The sequence below is a fragment of the Parasteatoda tepidariorum genome, chromosome 10 (assembly GCF_043381705.1).
Source record: "Parasteatoda tepidariorum isolate YZ-2023 chromosome 10, CAS_Ptep_4.0, whole genome shotgun sequence".
In the NCBI taxonomy this organism is placed as follows: Eukaryota; Metazoa; Arthropoda; class Arachnida; order Araneae; family Theridiidae; genus Parasteatoda; species Parasteatoda tepidariorum.
In genome coordinates this window covers 15,785,907-15,792,441 of record NC_092213.1, presented here as the reverse complement: position 1 = coordinate 15,792,441, position 6,535 = coordinate 15,785,907, and the positions used below count along the sequence as shown (strand labels likewise).

The window sequence follows — 6,535 nt, the reverse complement described above, 5'->3', positions numbered from 1 at the left end:
TAATGAACTTGTATAATGGATTTTTGTAACAAAATATATTCGAATTATTTACTTGTATCTGATCTACCATATGCAATTTTATCAATAATTAGCTTTGACTGAGGAAGCAAGAAATGAAATTTGTTTCCAGTCGTTACAAACGCAGGAAATTAATTTTATCTTGTAAACTTTAGATCACGATTTCTAAGATGGAGAAACTAAATGCGTAAGTGGGTTGTATTATCTGAAATTTTTATCTTAACTGAATATTTACTTTAATCATTGTATTTTTCATAGAGGTATTAAGGAATTACAGATATTACATATTTAGACTTACAAAATAGCATAATAACATATAACATTACGAAATAAATATATATNATATATATATATATAGATAAACGGGTGGCCTCTGACTAAAAAGCGTTAGCTACAGTGAAAAGGTTCAACTAGATATCATACAAAATGAAATTTCTTATTTTTATTCGCATATCAAGTTTATCATTTGTTTGGGTAAGTACTGTTAATACTTTATTTAGCATGTATTTCGCTTCATCATATTTTTTATAACGAGAAAGCAAATGCATCGTTAAGAAACGAAAGAAAAATCACATTCAAATTTTTAATTGAATTATGTACTTAGCTGCGTTGAGGGTAAAGTAGGAAAAGTTTACAATTAATAATGAGTTTAACTTGAAGTAGAAAGGGCAATTTTTGGGAAAATTTATTAATTTTTTGTAATTTTCACTGCCTGTATATATCACTAACTGGACAGCTCTTGCAAGATTATTTGAGAAATTTTATTCTTTTTAAATACTGCATTGTAAGAACTGATGTAATGTCTCTTTAAATCTGATGTTGGAAGACTAAAAACAAATTTATGAATAAACAATTTACCTAAAATTAACCTTAAATCGAGCTTTCATGTACATTTTTTCGGATGTAATTATATTTAACACTCCTAATAGACAAAGTTTATAATAAAACTTATGCGCATTCACACCATGCGGGAATTATTCTTGCTCCAGGAGACGCTAATGTAGGCGCACATTCGATGCATCAAGAAATTCTTTTCAATTAATATATGAATTGGCGTATGTTTGCTGTTGTCTTAAACACTAGAATGTATCTACAAAACAAAAATTTACCGTTAAAGCATGAATGTAAGTTCTTGGTTGTGTACTGCGGTTATTTAATTTAATTTAATTTAAACTTCAATTTTTTACCGTTTTTAAAGTGTATTACATACTTTTATACGATATTATTTCTTTCTGTTCAGTTAAGTTTAGCTCGTACTCGATTTTAGAAGTAGATTTAATTTTAAGAATTAGTGTATATGCATCCAAGGAAAATGATTCCTTATAAAAAATCGTAAAAATAACTATACGTACTCTTACGTGCATGGAATCTTACTATACTGAGAAATTTTATTGTTACGGAACATTAAATATAGTGGAAATTTTATTGTTGCGGAACATTAAATATAGTGGAAATTTTAGTGTTACCGAATATCATATATTGTATACATTACTCCAAGTAGAGTAAGAGCACATTTTAAAAGTAGAACATTTGTAAATTCAACTGTTTCATTTCATTTAAAAAATGCCTTAAGATGAGTGTTTTTACCTTTAAGAAAGGGAGGCGCGTAATTTTGTTTTGTGTCAACAAATATTAAATACATTTAATTAATATTTGCATTATTGGCTTAAAAACTTTGTTCAAATAAGTAAAAAAACCATAGAAAATTAGATGTCATACATAAAACTAATTAAATACAATAAACTATAATTAACCATATTCAGTATTCCTCGTATTGCATTTCGTCTATGATATGAAGAGATCAGGGAGATCACTCACTTTTACGTTAGCTTCCTTACGCTCCCTTGCGTGATATTGAAGCAACTGCACATGCTCGCTTTTATTTCAGATGCTCCGTATCTTTAAGTTATGTTGGCCTGACTTACGCTTTAAAGACAAAGCTACAAAAACGCTGCTTATAGGTGTTGCAGATTTAAAGGAAATTTAATGCGCATGGAAAAAAAATTAGAAATGAATCAAGTTATCTTACAATAACTTGTTCATTCAACAAAAAAAAACATTTTATTTGTTTTATGCTAAATATTATTGTTGTTTAAATGCACTAGTTTCATAAGAAACTAAATATATTTTGGCTATTTCAAAACTATATATATATATATTTCTCTTACACGGCGACAAAAAAAAAAGCCTCATTACAACTCCCCGAAGGGCAACGCTGGAAAATCGACCAATGATTGCCGTTAAATATGTCACATGCCAAATCTAGGTGAGATGGCTCAGCATATAGCGCTTTAAAAAAACGGAAACTAAAATAACCAGAGAGAGCATAGGCTAGGCCGAGGTGAGTAGTCTTTGTCGATACATCTTTATTTTAGCATTTCGTCGAAAGCGCTTTTTTTTACGAATTTAAATAAGCATTGTGAATTTATTTGACGATTTTTGATTTATATCACGAATTTATTTGTTTTACTGGAATTTATTTGTTTATGCAGGTTTTTTCATTGCAATGCCCTTATTTCAATTTTTAATAGACTTAATTATAGCCAAAATTTTAACCTTTTTAAAGAGATATCAGTTTTATAAATTTTATCATAAGATTTTATACTATAGCACATTTCTAACAGGTTTAACGAATTACATGTCATTTATTTGGATTCAAATTCATTTTAATAACTTAGTATTTACTAAAAAGATTTAATTTTTTTGAAAAAAAAGTTGTTATTTGGATTTGAATGATTGTTTTGAATTCTTAATATTTTGTGTATTTGAAATGTACCTAAGCTAGCAGCGAGCGAAGCGAGCTTTGTTTGCGAAGCAAACAATATAAGATTGCGTAAGAATTTTCGGGGGTTCGCAAGCGTTAGCGACCAGGGCGCGCAGCCCACTAGTAAATTCAATTACTTAACAATACTGCTTAGTTAAAATGAGTTAAACATTTAATAAAAGTTCTATGCTATTTTTAAAGTAATGATAATAATAATAATATTAAGCTGCATTCTTTATCGTTGAATTCATCAAAATCTTTAATCTACCAAACTTTTCAGCTCATAAAATCACAGTTTTACTTAAAGTACAGCATATTGAATCGTATTGCATAGCTCTTGCAAATTCACGGTAACTTCCCTACGCTGAAGTATGTAAGGTCTCAAGTAATTGCGCATGCGTACTTCTAGTGCGCTTGCGTCAGGTTTAGTAAAATACCCATGCACCCATGGCAAAAAATATCCAACTTAGGTAGAGGAAAATAAGAGATTTTGATTCCATAAGTTAAAAATGCTTAGGTGGCGGAAAGTCACATTAACTTGAACCACAAATTGAAAACAAGCATTTATAATTAAAGCAAATGATCTCTGAAAATCAGCGGCGTGCGACTCAAGCTGTTTTGTTCTACGTAAATGTGCAGTTTTTTGAGAGGAAATAATTGGTAAATTTTGATGAATTTAGTAATAGAGGATGCAGCTTATTATTTTGATTTGTGAACGTAGATTAAAGAAATTTAGTTTCTCTATGAAGCAGACAAATAATTATAACTTACAGTAATTGTCTTTGAACTACACTCGTAAGTGAGAAGTAATATAGAACGATTTATTTCTAAATTTCATCAGTACGTTGTTTTTTCAAATTCGCATTCCATGCCCATGTTTTCAGTTTGAAAGTTGGCTTAAACAGAAGACAACATTTAACAGGTATAAACACAGCTTTGTTAAGTGTTAGGCAGATGTACATGGAATCTCTAAAAATTAAATTTGATAAAGCACTCGATTCAAGGCTATGGTATAAAAAGATTACAAATTATATTAATGTTTTTTATTTAACGAAAAAGGATTAAAAAAGATAATTATTTGGTTCTTAAATGTTAGGAAATATGTAATGTAAACTTTATGGCATTTTATTCGAAACGAAAATATTTAATAGAACGGAACGCTGTCTTTCAAATTAATCGTATACATTATTTTCTTATGTATATGAGTTACCTTTTCTCCCTAAATCTTTATTATAATTACTCTTGTTTTTCAGTAAAGCTTTGTTATTTTATATGTACCAAATCATGCCTGACACCCTGAACTACCTGGGATTATGGGACACCTACCAAGATACCAAGATATCTAGTAAATCCCTTAATTTTAGGTGTAGGGATCAATATACACATTTTTATAGCGGTAACACTAGAACGATTAAATAACCATTGAAATTGGATGAAGCCATGAAAATAAGAAATGTTGTTTCAGTTTCTGTATAACAAAGCAAAAAAAGAAGAAGGAGAAAACAGAAAAAAACCCATCCGTCTAATAAGGAAATTTAGGTGTCCAATAAAGTGTGTGTAATAAGAAAAAGAGGGACGAGTGTGAGGAGCTCCTGATGAGGCTGATCGTAACTTTTATATAAGAAATTTTTTTTCCTTTGTCTTTCATTGGGTGAAAAATGTATGGATGAACAAAGATAAATTGGTGCTCTTTTCAGTTAATTAAAACTTTAACTATATACAAAATAATATTGCTGCACATTTGTTCTTGTAAAATATTTCTTATTTACAGGTCAAGGTTGCTCACTTCGTAAGGTTCCGGATGACGACTTGTATCACACTCAGTATTGTACCTGCTCTGAGGGATTAGAATGCGAAAAATATCCTTACAATGTAAGTACTTATTTACTTTTAAAAGTTTTTTTTATATCTTTTCCTATCTTTAAATGTTTCTAAACTAAATTCAAAACATCAAAGTTCCACTCTATAATTATTTTCATTAATATTTTTCAGATTTCGCTAATTCACGTTAGCTTCCGTAATATTACCTAGCGTTTTTACTAGTACATTAGCGCTCGTACGTCAGTTATGGTGAAATGGGCATGAGCTCGTTTTTTTTCATTCCCTGAATGTCTTCAATCACGCAATATCCTTAAAGAATGAAATTCTAAACGTTTTATTGAATTGAAATAAAAAAAATGAACTAATGCCGTAGATTACATTAATTCAATTAAAATATGAAAAGAAATCAATAAAATAATCAATCTAGCCAGTAATTAAGCTTTACTCCGCTGCATGGGGCTTAAGCCTCATGTTCGAGTTTTACCATTTCACCACGCATTGAAAAAGGACGTGTTGCTCTTTATTTTTCGCTAGCATTAAAATGGAAAAAATATATTTAACTTTGGCAAAAACTAAATAAAAATTAACACTTTATAAGTATATAATAAGGCAATTTTGATTTACATTGTATGTTTTTTACAGGATTATGGAATTTGCCGGGAATATGGCGAAAAGAAAGATCTGCCTCAGTGAATTTAAAAAAATAAGCATTCGATTTCACGAATTAAACTTTTGTAATCACACAAAAGGAATGCATTTTATAACCATTTATTTTACAAAATTGTCAAAACTCGCTGACAACAAGATAGTAATTGCTTTTCAAAGAATCGACCACAATAAATATTCTTGATCAATTAGTAAAGATGATGCAATGTTTTCATAGACTATGACAACATTTCTTCACAGGCGTATGGAAGTTAATCAAGAGAGATTTATGCATAGACAATACTAAACAAGGGGTCATTGAGTTACGGTAAGCTTCGGGTTTTTTCACAAGAAACATTATGCTACAAAAATAATTATAATAGGAAACATTAAAGAGAGGGATGAAGTAATAAAATATATGAGAATGAGAAAAACGGTAATTATGTAAGAAAACAAAGAACCCTTACCAGACAATATCCATATCATTTAGATCTTTTCGAAAAACAATAAAGGTACTGTTAGTAATGAAAAAAATTAGACTAAGTATTAATAAATAATAAGTAATAAATTGTTATTTAACTATTTTTCCGAGAAATTTCAAGCAATGTAAGCAATAGTATTTTTTGTTAATTTGATGATAGTTCATCATAATTTAGGAATTTTGCATAGCTACATCTAAACTCCTTTCAAAACATTATTTAGTATTTATTGTCTTACAAACTATTATTGTATACTTATGTGGCATTCATTGTTTTTCTTGAATAAAGATTTTTTTTTTTCTTCGAATTGATCTTTTAAGTGTTTTTTTAATAATTGTTGAAAACAATTACACTGCCAAACATTATACTGTCACACCGAATATAGAGGCGACTACTTGACACCAAGGTGCAGTGAAACACCTTGCATAGTGTTTGGATCTAGGTTTTTCACTGCACCAAACATTTCTTTCACATTACATGGTGCAAAGCAGCCCCAATCATTTTTGTTATTCAGTAACACTAAAATTAATAGTTATAGTAAGGTAAGATACGCATAAGTAAAGTTCATTTTTACGATTCTATATAAAGCAAGAATCATTAATTCAGAAAAAATATGCATTATAAGTCTTCGAATTAAATCAGTTTCTAAATCAAGCATGCACGGAGCACAGTTAGAATATTATATAAAGTTTAATTTAAAGTTTGGATGAAACTTTAATTATATATTGTTTTTACACATGCTCCATAATATAATAATTTAACTCATGTACTACATTTCATTGTTTTTGCATATGCGACATATTACTAC

General features: G+C 29.1%; 1 long non-coding RNA gene across 1 annotated transcript; it reads left to right on the top strand.

The window, feature by feature from the left end:
- Positions 1–368: 368 nt before the first annotated feature.
- LOC122272280 (uncharacterized) lies at positions 369–5,465 on the top strand. Its single transcript, XR_006226903.2, has 3 exons — positions 369–492; positions 4,554–4,654; positions 5,246–5,465. It is a non-coding gene; the product is annotated as an uncharacterized lncRNA (long non-coding RNA).
- Positions 5,466–6,535: the final 1,070 nt, after the last annotated feature.